Genomic DNA, 16,835 nt, shown 5'->3' with positions numbered 1-16,835 from the left:
AAAATGAAAACATTAACTTAAAGGATATATTACCACCAATATTCTTAACATCATCATTTATATTATCCAAGGATAGATGCACAAATCAACTGCCCATCAACAGATGATTCACTGAAGTAGATGTGAGATATAGGTAACATAATAAATATTTAGTCATTGTCATATTAAAAAATAATATTCTGCCATTTGGAACAATGTGAATGGACTCAGAGAGTGTTGCACATAGGAAAATAAGTCATAAGTCATGCAGAGAAAAACACTCTCTGTTGTCACTTAAATGAGGAAAATAAAGATATTAGAGAAATAATCATAAAAAACAGGAACTGAATCACATATATATGTGTACTGTACTAAGTAGTGGTTTCCTGTGTGGACAGGGTAGTAGGATGGAGAAGACAGAAATGTGCAAGCTACTAGTAATACATTAGAGAACCAACAGGGCTATATTTACAGCACAGAGAAATATTTTAATAATTTAATTGATTTTAAAGAGATTATAGGGATATATTACAGTAAAATGTGCATGTAGGTGGGAAAAACTTTGACGAAAAGAACCCAGGAAATCAAAGTATTTTGTAGTACTATGGTATTAGGGGAGGTGATTTGTTCACTTTCTTCAGCTTTCTTATAATGTCCTTAGTAGAATTTAAACTTTTAATTGAAAAAGGATTTACTTTTATATGTGACATAAGTTTAAACAATTTTTGTCTCTCCCCTTACATCTACAGTCAGTAAAAGTTCAGATCTCAACAAAAGTAACTACAACACAAAGCAATACTCCAGAACACATGTGAACAGGTGAAGTTTGGTGGATTAAAACAGACAAAGGTTGCTGAAGTGAGGTAAGAGCAGATTTGGTGTCTGCAACCAAGGCCCCCTGACTAGGATATCTGAGTCCACAAGTTCAGAGAACCCAGCAGAAACAGGATCTCAGTGGTTCATACAGCTTCAGCCCCCAACTGCAACAGTACTCATGGTCATACGTATCTTGAGGGAGCCACAATGGGGACAGAAATTCCATCCTTCAGACACTCAGACATTCATGAAATTGTCCCTACTCCCCATTCACAGTGGTGGAGACAAGTTACCTTGCAACACTGGACATAGCAAAGGCACTTGCCTAATTCCAAATACCCATCTGTCTTTACAAATTTTCTCAATGTGTGCACTCTCAGGGGATATCAGATAAAATGTAGGGTTCAACGTCCCAGTGACAACAGTGGCATTAACTAACAGAGAAGTCTAAGAAATGACAATGAAAGGACATATTTTATCCAGACTGTATTTACTGGAAAGTGCCATTTTGAAATATTATCAGAGGTAGCTCAGGTAAGTAAAACCAAAAATTGCACAATATTGCAAACTACCAGAAAATAAAAGCAAGGACTCCAACTCCCAATCTGTTATTTAGTGTCATCAGAGCAATAATTTATCAAAACCACGACCAATCACAGTAAAATTATAGGGCACGCACACACAAAGATACACAGACACATATACCTACACAGACAAAGACACACATGCACACGCACCTGAACACACACACCCAATGTCAACCCTGCAGCTAACAAATTTAAAGTCATGGTATATTACCATATAACAAATAAAGAATCCAAATATGTGTTATACAGAAACACAATACAAAGTACATTACTAAGAAAACAGGTTAGTGAGCCCAGGAATAAATGAAAAGATGATAAGGTATACATTACCAAAGAGACTGAAACTAGAATAAAACCAAACATTGTTGGAGGACCAGGAGAACTTAATAAATGAGATGAAGAATGCAACAGAAAGCATTGGAAGTAGACTGTCTTTGTGGAAGAGAGATTAGCAAACTCAGGAATACAAAACTAAAAATGATAGGAGAAGGCAGAGATACAAGATATTAAAAAGTGGGGAAATTAAACATTAGCCATCAGACTTCCACAGGAAGTGCACATTAGAGTGGAATCCTGGAGGGAGAAGAAAGTTAGAAGGCAGCTGATGGTTTTTTAAAGAATTAATAGTTGATAACTTCCTGAACCTGTGTAAGGAACTGATATACAAGTCTGTGAGCCAACAAAACACCAATAAATTTAAGAATGGGACCTCCTTCAAGATTCGTCATATGCAAATTGGCAAGTCAATGACAGAGAAAATATTTTAAAGGAAGCCAAAGAAAGTTATGATAATCTCCAAAGGAACCCCCATTAGGCCATCAGCACATGTCTGAGCAGAAAATATAGGCCAAGGGTAAATAAAATTACATTTTTATACTACTGTAATAAGAAATAACTCACCCAATAATACTTACACTTTTATCACTTAGATATAAAGTGAAAGTAAAGACTTTACCAGACAAAAAAACCCTGAAAATGATGAAAAAAACAAAACCGAGATATCTTATAAGAGGTGTAGAAAACAAATCTTCTAAGAAATATAAAATGGCAAAAATATGCAAAACATTGACCAAAATCCTAAGGAGAAACCACGAGAAATTTGCAACTGTTTCTTTGGTTATGTTTTTAAATGCTACTATACTATATGGATTAAAGATTGAAAAATAGGGAATCAGGGGCAATAAATATACATACTTCACACTGGTAACATGTTAACAACAGTAAAAGAAATAATTTCAGTCAGTAATCATAAAAGGTAAAGAGTAAAAATAAAACAATATTAAAGGAAGCTTCTATCAGCGGAAAAATGACTAAATTATACATGAGACATTTTATTTTTAATTGAAGTACACTAGATGTACTATATTGTGTAGTTTCAGATGTATAGCATAGTTATTCTTACCACTTTGTAGATAATATTGCAGTATGAATTATTACAATGATTGTAACATGCAATTGTTTTAAGCTAATATGTATAATTCCATGATCTATACAGATTATCCATGTTGCTTCCGTCCTTTATGTATACTAATTTTTATCTTTCAATTTTTTACCATTAAATTCTCTTTCCCTTCCCCTTTGGTAAACATAAATTTTTTCCCATATCTTTGAGTCTGCTTAAGTCTGGTCTATCTAATCTCTTTACCTCTCCATCATGTCTCAATCTATATACCTATCTATTTATCATGTATATATCTATCTATCTGTCTATCTATTTATCTATCTATCATGTATTATACTTCTATCTATTTATCTGTCATCTATCAATAGATAGCTATAGATAGATGTACACAGATATTTGTTATTCTTTATATACCACATATAAACTATATTATAAACTTGGTATTTGTCTAAGTTACTTCACCTAGCACAATATTTAGTAGGTCCATTCATGATGCTGAAAGAGAAATTTGTTATACTTTTTCATGACTGAGTAATATTCCACTGCATATTTATAGAAACATCATATCTTCTTAAGTCCATAGTCTACTGAGGACACTTGGATTGCTTCCCTGTCTTGCATATTATAAACAGTGCTGTTGTGAACATTGGTTCTTCTGAACTTAGGGTGTTTTCCCCAGATTTTTCCTAGCAAAGTTATTACTGGGTCTTATGGTAGTTAAATTTTAGTTTTTAAACAAATCTGAATAATGTTTCCTTAGAAGTTGTACCAATTTACATTCCTATCAAGAGTATATAAGACATTTCTTACCTCCACATCATCTCCAACACTTACTATTTGTAGGTTTTTTGATAATAGCCGTTAGACAAGTGTGAAGTGACACCTCATTGTGGATTTGATTTGCAATTATGTAATAATTAGTAATGTTGAGCAATTTTATCACTTGCCTGTTACTCATCTGTAAGTTTTCTTTGGAAAAATATTAACTCAGGTACTCTGCTCTTGTTTTTGATTGGGTTTTTGTTTATCACCTTGAGTTGTGTAACCTAAATCCATGTTACATCTATTAACTTACATCTATTAACCCCTGGTCACTTGCATTGTTTGCAAATATGTTTTCCAATTACACAGGCAGTATTTTCATTTCACTGATAGTGTCCTTAGCTGTGTAGAAATTTTCAAGTTTGTTTAGGTCCCACTTGTTTATTTTTGCTTTTATTTCTTTTGCCTTAGGAGACTGATATAAGAAAATATTCCTATGATATATAACGAATAGGGTATCATCTATATTCCTTTCTTGCAGTTTAATAGAATCAGGTCTTACATTTAGGTCCTTAATACACTTGGAGTTTATTTTTGTATATGATGTCAGGGAATGCTCTCATCTCATTCTTTTACATGTAGATGTCCAGCTATCCAAACACCATCCATTGACGAGACTGTCTTTTCTCCATTGTGAACTCTTGCATCTTTTATCACAGATTCATTGCTCATAGGTGTGTGGAATTATTTCTAGGCTCTCTATCTGTTTTTATTGTTTATATCTCTGTGCCAATGCCATGCTGTTTTTATTACTGTAGGTTTGCAGTATAGTAAGGTATCTGGGATGGTTATACCTCCAGATTTGTTGTTTTTTCCCAATATCATTTTGGCAATTTGTAATGGTTTCACGTAAAACTTAGAGTTATTTATTTTCTGGTTCTGTGGAAAATACTACATCTTCGTAACAGGAATTTCACTAAGTCTGTAGGTTTCTTTTTGTAGTACGGCCATGTTGACAATGTTAACTCTTTCAATCCAAGAGAACAAGGGATCTTTCCATTTCTTTGAATCATTTTTAAATTTCTTTGTCAATATTTTATAATTTACAGTGTTAAGATCTTTCACATAAGTGGTTACATTTATTCCAAGATATTCGGGGGAATGGGGTTTTAAATACTTTTGCTTTCAACGTCCATTTTATGGTATCTCATGATTAATGTGTAGAAATGCAAGAGACTTCTTTACATTAATCTTGTACCCTGTTCCCTTGATGAAATTATTTATTGTTCATAATAGTGTGGAGCCCTTAGTACTCTCTATGTAGAATGTTATGCCAGCCGTACTGGTGACAATTTTGCCTCTTTCTTTCCATTTTGCATTTTTTTTACTTCTTTTTCTTTCCTTTTCCTTTCTTCTATTAATATTGAACACAAGTGGTGAGAGTAGGATTCCTTGTGTTGTTCCCGAATTTACCCAGAAGGCTTTCAAGCTTTCCCATGTGTATTATAAATTGTAATAAATGGCCTTTAGTATGTTGAGGGGTGTTCCCATTGTTCTCAATTTTATGAGAGTTTTGATGATGAATGTATGTTGAATTTTGTCAAATGCTTTTTCTCTGTGTGTTGACATGGTCTTGTGAATTTTGTCCTTCCTTTATTAGATATATGTTATGCTGATTGACTTGTGTATGTTGAATCATCCTTGTGACTCTGGAAGGAATCCAACTGATCATCATGTATAATCCTTTCTATATATTGGTGGATTCATTTGATGATGTTTTTTGAGGATTGTTGAATGTATATTCATCAAGGATATTGGATTTTCATTTTCATTTTTTTTAAGTAGTGTCTTTGACTAGTATTTTTATCAGAGTAAATGTGGCCTCATAGAATAAATTTGGGAATTGTCCTTCCTCTTTCATTTTTTAAAATGGTTTTGGGGAAAGAGGTTTTAGTGAAGGCAACCAGGCATTATGTTCAAGGGGTGTTTTTAAAATTATAGATTTTATCTAACTTATACTGATTGCTCTTTTCAAGTTCTCAGTTTTCTTTTTATTCAGGGTTGGCAGTCTGTATATTTCTAGAAATGTGGCTTTTTCTTTTAGGTCATCCAGTTGGTTGTCATGTAACAGCTCATAATGCTTTCATAATCTTTTTGTATTTCTGTAATATCAGATGTTATTTCTACTGTTTCATTTCTTATATTGTTTGGGTCCAGGCTCTGTATTTCTTAATAAGCCTGGCTAAATGCTTACCTGTTCGTTAATATTTTTAAGAAAATTTAAAGCTGTTGATTTTTCGATTTGTAATTTATTTTTCAACTTTTAATTTATTTATTTTCAACATAATCATTAAAGATTTCTCATTCTACTCCCTTTGGGTTTTGCTCTTATTTCTTGTTGTTTTGTGTGGTATGCTAGGTCCTTTCTATGAGGTTTTTCTTGTTCCTTCTAGAAGTCCTGATTTGTTCTCATCTTCCCTCTTAGATATGTCTTTACTGCATTCCATACGTTTTATGAAGCTGTGTTTTCATAGTAATTTATCTCCAGGTATTATTTTATTACCTCTTTGATTTCATCTCGTCTTTGATTTTATCATTGACATTGTTTTATTTTATTTTATTAAAGGATGTTATTTGACTTCATGTTTGTGCATTTCCTATTCTTCTTTCTAGAGTTGATGCATAGCATCCTACTTTTGTATATGGAAAAATACTTGCTGTAATCTATATTTGCTTAAAGTCAATAAGGCTCATTTCATGACATAATATGTGGTTAATTCCTTAGATAACATTGTGTGCACACTTGAAAAGTTTGTGTTTTCTGCTTTTCTGATGCAGTGTCTAATAGCTCAGTTAGGTTCAAATGATCTAATATGCTATTAAGACCTCTGTTTCCTTACAGATATTCTTTCTGGATGATCTGGCTATCAGAAAAGTGAGGTGCAAAACTCATCTACTATTATTGTTTTATAATGAATTAATTCTTTCATGTCTACTAAAATTTCTTTTTACACTTATGATCTACGGTGTTGGGTCCATATATTATTTAATGAGTGTAATACCCTATTTTTTTTATTGATTTCTTTTTCTTTATATAATCTCATATTTTTTTCATTTCGGTCTTATTTTAAAACGTATTTTGTATGAGTTGAGCATTGCAATCTGCACTTACTTGTCATTTCCATGGAATATCTTTTACATTTTTTCCATACTATAATCCACTTCCATAAAGTGAGACTTTCTGGGGGGGTGGCAAAGATGGTGGAGTAGAAAGATGCTCGTAGCTCACACTTACCACAAAAACACCAAGACTCACATCCACAGACCCACTCAGCAAACCAGAGAACCTACAGAAGTCTGACAGAACATTGTCCTCTTCAATAGATAAAGATGTGAAAAATATGGTAGGAGAAAAGGAAGAAAGAAAGAAGAAAAGGCAAAACAGAGTGGGATAGGTCCCATGGGGAGGGAGCTGTGAAGAAGGACTGGTGCTCATTCATTGCATCTCCTCTCTCCAACTGAGTGTTATGCAGGACGGAGGGGGAGCCTACAAGGCTTGGACTTGTACATAGTATAAGTTGACTGACAGAACTAAGTTAAACAGGTAAAGAGGATCCCTGTGACACCCAGCCGAAGATGCAGCCCTGAAGCTGGGTGCAGGGCCATGCTGCCCGAGCTCGGTGGTAGATGGGGATGGCTAAACTGTGGCAGCCCAGGGAAGTGGAGTGGGCTTTGTGCCATGGCTGTGGGTGCACAGGGCAGGACAACCTGGGCCCTCCATTAAACAAGAGGGCAGATGTGCCCTGTGGGGGAAGGGTGCAATCCCCATCTCTGAAAATCCACAAAGGTTTTTAGGTGAAGAGAGCTGGGGCTCAGACACAGCCACCATAGCCTCTGGAGCTTTGCACCCAAGTGGCAGTGGGGGCAAAACCTGCATCTACACTTAAGGACTTAGCAGCCTCAAGGTCCAGTCAGAGATTTGTCTACAGCCTGAGGCAAATAGTATCCTACTGTCCTGGTTCCTCAGAGATCTTGTCTGCCAAGACACACAAGGAGCTGGGTTTTAGCCCAGACCAGGGACACAGCTGTTCCTCATTCTTCCATAAGCCCACTTCTGGTGGGCAAATCTGAGGCAGAGCGTACAGTGGCACAGAGGAGCAGAGTGATCGGCAACCTGAGGGGGCGGGTGGCCCCTCAAATTTTGAGCTGGAATGCAGTCCCTGACTATGGTGCTGGGAGAGGGCATGATGCACACTCCTGCCTGGTCAGTCTGCAACATCTCACTGCAACATCGGGCAGGGCAGTGACAAGCAGCCCACAGTAAAGAGAGCTGCTCCAGTTGCAGTGATGTGTGCAGGAGCGATCTGCTTGCAGATAGGCACTGGGAGCATCACAAATGAAGGCTCCAATGGAGGGCCTCTGAAAACAGAAAGATGAGCTTCCAAAACAGAATGAATACAGAAAAACTTCACACTAAATGTGCACAGTTTCTAGGAGGACACAGACGACCCCTTGTTTTAATCTGTTTTTACCTGTTCCATTTTCTATTACACTCTTATTCAATTATAAATAACCCCATTTTAATCCCTTTGAAATTTTAATAAATATTTTTATTATTATTATTATTTTTCAAATCTCTGCTTCAACTTGCTTTCTAATATTCATTATACAATGTCTTCAAAGCTTTATTTCTCCCTTTTTTAAAATTCTTTATCTCTCTCTCTCTTTTTTCTCTTTCCCAAGTTGTATTACTACATAGGCATTAAGTAGATATACTACTTTAGGACCAGAGTAGATAACTGATACTCCATAAACTACAGTCCCAGAGAGATAGCAGAAAGATGAAGAAGTAGAGAAACCATTCCCAATTAAAAGAACAAGAGAAATCCCCTGAAAGAATGATAAGTGAAATAGACATTGATATCCAACTAGATCAAGGTTTCAAAAACGGAGTGATCAAAATACTGAATGAAATAAAACAGATAAAGTTTAGAGATACAAAATATGTCAAAAATGAAATGGAATCTATAAATAAGAGCCAAATAGAACAGGTAAACCCATTGACTGAGATGAGGAAAGATTTAAAGGGGTAGCAAAGCTGAATATATAACACAGAATAACGAATTAGTGACTTAGAATACAGAACAATAGAAAGCACCCAATCAGAAGAGCTACAAGAGAAACAACAAGAAACAAATTAAAAAAAGCATAAGGGACCCATGGGTAATAGAAAGCATGCCAATCTTGGCATGATAGAAGTCCCAGAAGGGGAAGAAAGATCAAAGGGGATTGCAAAGTTTTTTGTAGAAATCATAACTGAGAACGTCCCAAACTTAAAGAAGAAATCAGATATCCAATACAGGAAGCTCAGTGTGTCTGAAAAAGGAAGAACACATATACACCCATACCAAGACATATAATTAAGATGGCCAGAGTCAAGGAGAAAGAAATGATTCTAAAGACAGCAAGAGAATAGCAAAGAGTGAGTTACAAGGGAATACCCCTAAGGCTCCCAGCAGATTTCACTATAGAAATACTACAGGCCAGAAGGGAGTGCAAGATATATTCAAAATCCTGAATGAAAAAAAAAAGATAAACCCTAGGATACTTTAACCAGCAACGCTATTCTTTTTGGTAGAAGGAGACATAAAGAATTTCGCAGACAAGAAAAATCTTCAAGAGATCAATAACACTAGACCCATGCTAAAAGTATTAATGAAATTTCTTCTCTAAAAAGAAAAGTAGCAGGATGCTACAGAAATGTGAAACTCAAAGCTTTAAAGGTGATAACTCATGAATTACAAATAAAATAAACCCAAAATTTTAAAACAAGACATACAAATCATTGAGAATGGGAGAGGGAGGCAGGAAATAAGAATTTTTTTTGGTCTTTATTTTTAAATTTTTTCTTCTCGGTAGGATGGCTTTGAGATCATGTTACTATCCATTTAATAAAAGCAGTTATAGTAATGGCCTAATGGGCTTATGAAAAAGGGAAACAAGAAGACAAATACTTATCAGGGAGTCACTAAAAATAAATAAAATTCATGATAATACAAAATAAACTTACCAAAACTTAAAAGGAAGATGAAAGGAACAAAGAGGAAATAGCAAATCATCTGCAAATATAATGTCAAATTGGCAATAAACCAAAGTGTATCATCAATTATTGTAAATGTTAATGGCCTAAATTCTCCAGTTGAAAGTCATAGAGTGGCAGGCTGGATAAAAAAGCAAGATCCTTCAATATGTTGCATACAAGAGACCCACTTCAGTGAGAAGGACACACATAGATTGAGAGTGAAAGGACAGAAAAGGTTATTACATACAATTTGAAAAGCCAAAAAGCAGGTGTTGCAGAACAGATTTCAGACAAAGTAGCCTTTAAAACAAAGGCCATAAAGAAAGATAAAGAAGGACAGTTTATTATGATTGAAGGAGTGATACATTATGAGGATAGCACACTCATTAATACATATGCAACAAATAGATGAGCACCTAAGTACATAAAATAATTACTAACAGATATAAAGGGGGATTCATATTTGGAGATTTCAACACTGCATTTACATCACTGCACAGATCATCGAGACAGAAAATAAAATAGGCAACAGAGAAGTTAAATAATAGAATATGTGTAATAGTAATATTACACTTGGTGGATATTTTCAGAGCATTGCACCCCCCACAAAATAGGATATACATTCTTTTCCAGTGCACGTGGAACATTTTCCAGGATTCATGATGTACTTGGGCACAAAAGAAACCTCAGCAATTTTAAGAAGATAGAAATTACCCCAAGCATCTTTACTGATCACAATGCCATGAAGCTAGAAATCAACAACAGAGAAATAAAGGAGAATAAAAGGTAAACATGGAGATTAAACAATATGTTATTCAAAAACCAGTAGGTCAATGAAGAAATCAAAGCTGAAATGAAAATGTACCTTGAGACAAATGAAAATGCAAGCAAAACCAAATTTATGGGACACAGTAAATCAGTGCTGAGAGAGGGGTTTATAGTGATACAGGCATTCCTCATAAAAGAAGAACAACCCCCCAAAAATCTTAAACCACCAGCAGAATGAACTAGAAAAAGAAGAAGAAGAACCCCAAAGGCAGCGGAAGGAAGACAAACATAAATATTGGGGAGGAAATAAATAAAATAGAGATTAAAAAATCCATACTAATAAATGAACCAATCCCAAAGCTGGTTTTTCCAAAATATATGTATAATCGGAAAACCTCTGGCCAAACAAAAAGAAGTAAAGAGAGTTAGCACAAATTACCAAAATAAGAAAAGAGAATGGAGAATTTACAACAAATAAAATAGAAATATAGAATATCATATGAGATTATTATGAAAAGAATATGGAGCCAAACTGTATAACCTAGAAGAGATGGACAAGTTTCTGGAAACATAATGTCCACCTAGACTAAATCAAGAAGAAACTGACCCCTTGAACAAGCAGAGCACTAGAAATGAAATCAAAATAGCAATATAAAACCTCCCTACAAATAACAGTCCAGGACCAGACGGATTCACAGAAGAATTCTACCAAACATAGAAGAAGAACTCATACCAGTCCTTCTCAAAATCTTCCAGATGATTGAAAAGAAGAAATACTCCCAAAGTGATTCTATGAAGCCAAAATCACCCTGATACCACAACCAGGCAAATACACTACCATAAAAGAGGATTATAGGTCAATATCACTGATGAAAAGAGACGCCAAAATCCTCACCAAAATAGTTGCAAAAAGAATCCAACAACACAGAAAAAAGGTAATACATCATGACCAAGTGGGGATCATGCCAGGGACACAGGGGTGGTGCAACATATGCAAATCAATCACTGTAATACAGCACATCAACAAGAGAAAGGACCAAAATCACATGATAATCTCAATAGATGCTGGAAAAGCATTTCATAAAATTCAACACCCACGTATGATAAAAATTTTCACCAAAGAGGGCATAGATGGAATATATCTCAACATCATGAGTGCTATAGATAACAAACCTACAGCAAACATACTACTCAATGGTGAGTAAGTCAAATACTTTCCACTAAAATCTGGGACAGTAAAAGAATTCACACTATCACTACTCCCACTCAAGATAGACTTGGAAGTCCTAGCCACAGCAATCAAACAAGAGAGAGAAGTAAAAGGGATGCAAATTGGAAAGGAAGAGGTAAAAGTCTCACTATATGCAGATCATATGTTATTATATATAGAAAACCCTACATGATCCAGACAAAATTTACTACACATGATCAAAGAATTCATCATGTAGAAGGTTACAAGATTAAGGTTCAAAAATCAGTGGCATTTATTTACGCTAATGATTCAGATAATACTATGGAGCTATAGTCAATATGACAGCACTGTATTGGCAGAAAAACATACATATAGGTCAATGGAACAGAACAGAGAGCTCAGAAATAGACCCACAAATGTTTGGTCAATTAATCTTAGACAAAGGAGGCAAGAAATTACAATGGAATAGAGATAGTCTCTTCAGCAACTGGTGTTGGGAAAACTGGACAGCAGCATGTAATTCAATGAAGCTAGAACACTCCCAATGGAGCTAGAACACCATACACAAAAATAAACTCAAAATAGATAAAACACTTAAACATAAGACTAGATACAATAAACCTCCAAGAGGAAAATATAGGCAAAACAGTATCTGACATATTTCTCGAAAATTTTCTCATAGAAGAAATAAAAGCAAGAATAAACAAATAAGACCTAATGAAACTTACAATCTTCTGCAAGGTAAAGAAACCAGAAATAAAACAAAAAGATAAACTACAGAATGGGAAAAAATTTACATATGAAACCGTCAAAGGCTTGATCACCATAGTATATAATCAGCTCATCCAACTGAATTAGAAAAAATAAACAACCCAATACAAAATTGGGCAAAAGACCTAAACAAGCAATTCTCCAAGGAAGACATACAGATGATCAAAAGGCACATCAGAAAATGCTCAATATCACTGATTATCAGAGAAATGCAAATCAAAACTGCAATGAGGTATCACCTCACACCACTCAGAATGGCCATCATTCAAAAATCCACAAATGACAAATGCTGGAGAGGCTGTAGAATTAAGGGAAATGTCCTTCACTGCTGGTTGCAATGCAGTTTGGTGCAACCAGTGTGGAAAACAAGATGGACATTCCTCAAAACCCTAGGAATAGACATACCATATAGCCCAGAAATCCCGCTCTAGGGAATAAATCCTTAAGGAACCCTACTTCAGGATGACACCTGCAACCCAATGTTTATATCCAACATTATTTACAATAGCCAAGACATTGAAACAGCCTAAATGTCCATCGACAGTTGACTGGATAAAGAGAGGTGGTATATTTATACAATGGAATAGTAGTCAGTCTTATAAATTGACAACATAATGCAATTTTCAGCAACATGGACGGTCCTCAAGAAAATCAGTCTAAGTGAACTAAGCCAGAAAGAGAAAAGAAAGTACCAAATGAGAAGGCTCATGTGTGGAATCTAAAAACAAAACCAATCCAAACAAAGAACACATAAATAAAGAAAAGAAATAGACTCGCAGGCAGAGAATACAAAGTTTAGGTTGCCAAGGGGTGGGGTGTGGGAAGAGATAGGCTGGGAGGTCAAAACTGTAGAATAGATAAACAGGATTGTACTATATAGCACAGGGAAATATATAAAATATATTAATATTTTAATAATTTTAATTAATAAAATATATAAAATATATAAAAGTTCTTATGGCAGCTCAAAGGGGATAAAATGGGACAACAAATGTATATATGTTCATTGTACCTAAAAAGTTGTGCTCTACAATGGAATTTGAGACGACATTGTAAAATGATTAAAAAATATTTAAAAAAAGAAAAAAATATGATCCTAAATATTACAGGTGTAAATATAAATTAGAGAGAAAAATGCAAAGAGTAGTAAAACCAAAGATTTTGTTTTTGTTTCCTTTTAATATAAGCAAAATCAAAAAACCTCTACCCAGGTGCATCATGAAGAAAAGAGAGATGCTCCAAAGAAATAAAGTAAGAAATAAAAAAAGAGAAATAACAATTGTTACATCAGATATACGAAAAAGTGATCATTTTGTCAACACTTACATGCCAATAAACTGGACAACTTAGAAGAAATAGACAAATATCTACAAATAGGGATAAGGAGAAACAATTAATTTGAACAAACTGTTTACTAGAAAAAGTTAGAATCTGCATTCAACAAAAGTTTAAAAATAGTGCAGATTTAAACAGCTTCTGTGGAGAACTGTACAAAAATAAAAAGCAGAACTTATACTCTTTAACCTATTCAAAAATAGTGAAGATGTGGGAAACTCCCAAATTAATTCTATGAAGCTTTCATCACCCTGATAGCAAAGCAAAGAAACACAGTACAAGCAAAGGGAATTTCAAGCCAATATCTTTGTTATAGATGCAAAAATTAAAAAAAATTTATTGGAAAACTAAATCCAGTAGTACCTAAAATGAATCATACAACATGATCAACTTTAATTCACTGCAGGGTCATAAGAGAGGTTGAAATTACAAGAAATCAATCAGTTTGATACACCACATTAACCCAAGGATAAGGGAAAATGATGTGGTCATCCCAATAAATCGATAAAAAGCATTTCATAAACTTTAAATTTTATTCATTAAAAAGCTGCAACAACAATAACAACAACAAGAAAAACAGAATCAATAAAACAGAAAACTCTTACCAAAGGAGGATTCAGGAAATATATCTCAATATAACTAAAGTGTTTAATTACAGACACACAGACAACATAATATGCAAAAATGAATAAATGAAAGCCAAATTAAGGAATAAATCAAGGATGCCCACTCTCACCATTTCTATTAAACACAGTATGGGAAGTCCTAGCAACAGCAATCGGACAAGATAAACGTTATTCAAGTTGGATTGAAAGAAGTAAATGTGTTATTAATTTAGATGACATGATAATCTATATAAAGAACCCTAAAGATTCTCCATACCAAAACAACTAAAACTAATAAAGATATTTAGCAAAGTGGCATGATTGATGATTAATATACAAGAACTGTCACATTAATTTACACTAACAATGAAATACTCCATTATTTTAAAAAATCCATATGAAATCAGATCAAAAAATTAATAACCTATGAAAAAACCAACATAAAAAATCAATACGACACTGATGAAGAAATTTGAAGATGATGCAAATAAATGGAAAGAAATCTCAAGGTCTTAGTTTAGAGGAATTAATATTGTTAAAATATACATACAACAAATGATGTCTACAGATATAAAATGATTCAGATTGAACTACATGATATTTTCCACAGAACTAAAAACAGTCATATGATTTGTACAGAACTGCAAATGAACCAGAACTGCAAAAGAAACAATGAGGATAAAGAACAAAGTTGGAGGCAAAACCCACATCCCTCCCAGATCTCAGACAATATGACAAAAACAGTAATCAAAACAGCATAATGCTGGAAAACAAACAACTATATCACTGGAACAGAACACAGAGGCAGAAATAAAACATCACACCTATGGTCATCTAAACTATGACAAAGGAAACAAAAATATACAATGCCTAAAGACAGTCTTCAGCAAGTTATGTTGAGAAAGCTAGACAGCTACATGTAAATTAATGAAATTAGAACACTCCCTCACACTGTACAAAAATAAACTCAAAATGCTTTAAATATCTGAATCTAACACATGACACAATAAAAATCCTGGAAAGTAACATAGGCAAAAGAAGACATAAATTGTAGCAAAATTTTCTTATGTCACTCTCCCAAGCTGAAAACAATAAAAGCAAAATAATCAAATAGGTTCTAATAAAACTTAAAAGATTCTATACAGCAAAATAAACAGAATGAAAAGATGAATTTCCAATTGGGAGAAAACATTAGGAAACAATGGAATCAACAAGAGGCTAATTTCTAAAATACACAAATCATTCATACAACTCCATTTCAAAAATCTACAAACAACTCAGACAGAAAATGAGCAGAAGACAATTCTCTAAAGAAGACACACAGACGACAAACAGGAAAATAAAAATGTGCTCACATTCCTAATCATTATACAAATGCATGACAAAAATAAAATAATGATTTACAACACACTACTGAGAAGGGCTGTCATTCAAATGTCTACAAATAACAAAGACTGGGGAGGTTGTGGAGAAAAAGGGACTCTCCAATGCTGTTGGTGGGAATGAAAATTGGTGCAACCACTTTGGAAACTGTATCGAAGTTCCTTTAAATATTAAAAATAGATCTATCACATGACACAGCATTCCCACTCCTGGGCATATAAAACATAAAACCTGAAAACAAAGAATCCTATGGTAAAACATAAGAAGTACACTCTGATATTGGACTTAATTTGATTCTACATATGTCTCCTCTGGCAAGGGAAGTAGAAGCAAAACTAACAAAATATGATTGTATCACTCTAAACAGATTTACGCTGCAGAAGAAATGAACAATAAAATGAAAAGTCAACCAACACAATGGGAGAATATATTTGCAAGTGATATTTTCCAATCAAGTGTTAATATGCAACTACATGGCAAACATATACACCACCACAACAACAAAAAGACCAAACAATCCAATTAAATAAAGTGTCCGTACAAACTGAATAGTTAGATCTGAATCAATTTTCTGTAGAAAACATAGAGTTGGCTCTATGACACATGAAAATATGTTCAGAGTTATAAATTATTAGGAAAGTCATAAACCAAAAATGAGACAAGACCTCACAATTTTCAGAAGGCTCCCATCAAAAAGAAAAGAAATATATGTTGGTGAGATTGTGGAGAAAAAGGAACACTGTGGACACTTTTGATAGAAATGAAAAGTACTGATTCCATTGCATATATACATCAAATTTTCTTGATCCATTTTTCAGTCAACGGATGTTGGGTTTGTAGGCCCCTGTCTGAAGGCTCTAGAGAGTAAGCCCATGGGGTGAACTGATAATCAAGCTGTGAGGAATGTCACATATCCAGGGTGGATAAGAAATGGCCTACTCTATGAAACCAGTATGGATGTCTGGATAGTATATGATGGGTAAGATCCTCAGAGGAGGACAACCTAAGACAGGCATGGCCAGCTGGATAAAAGATGACCTACTTAATGAATTTCTGTGATGAACTTTAAAACAATCCTTTATCATATAACATCCTGTGCTTACTGCAGGAGCAACGGGACATAAATAGTTAAAGTTTATTAACATTGTTATAG

This window comes from Vicugna pacos, unplaced genomic scaffold, assembly GCF_048564905.1.
Source record: "Vicugna pacos unplaced genomic scaffold, VicPac4 scaffold_103, whole genome shotgun sequence".
NCBI classification, from domain to species: domain Eukaryota; kingdom Metazoa; phylum Chordata; class Mammalia; order Artiodactyla; family Camelidae; genus Vicugna; species Vicugna pacos.
Note: the sequence above shows the minus strand (reverse complement) of the source record.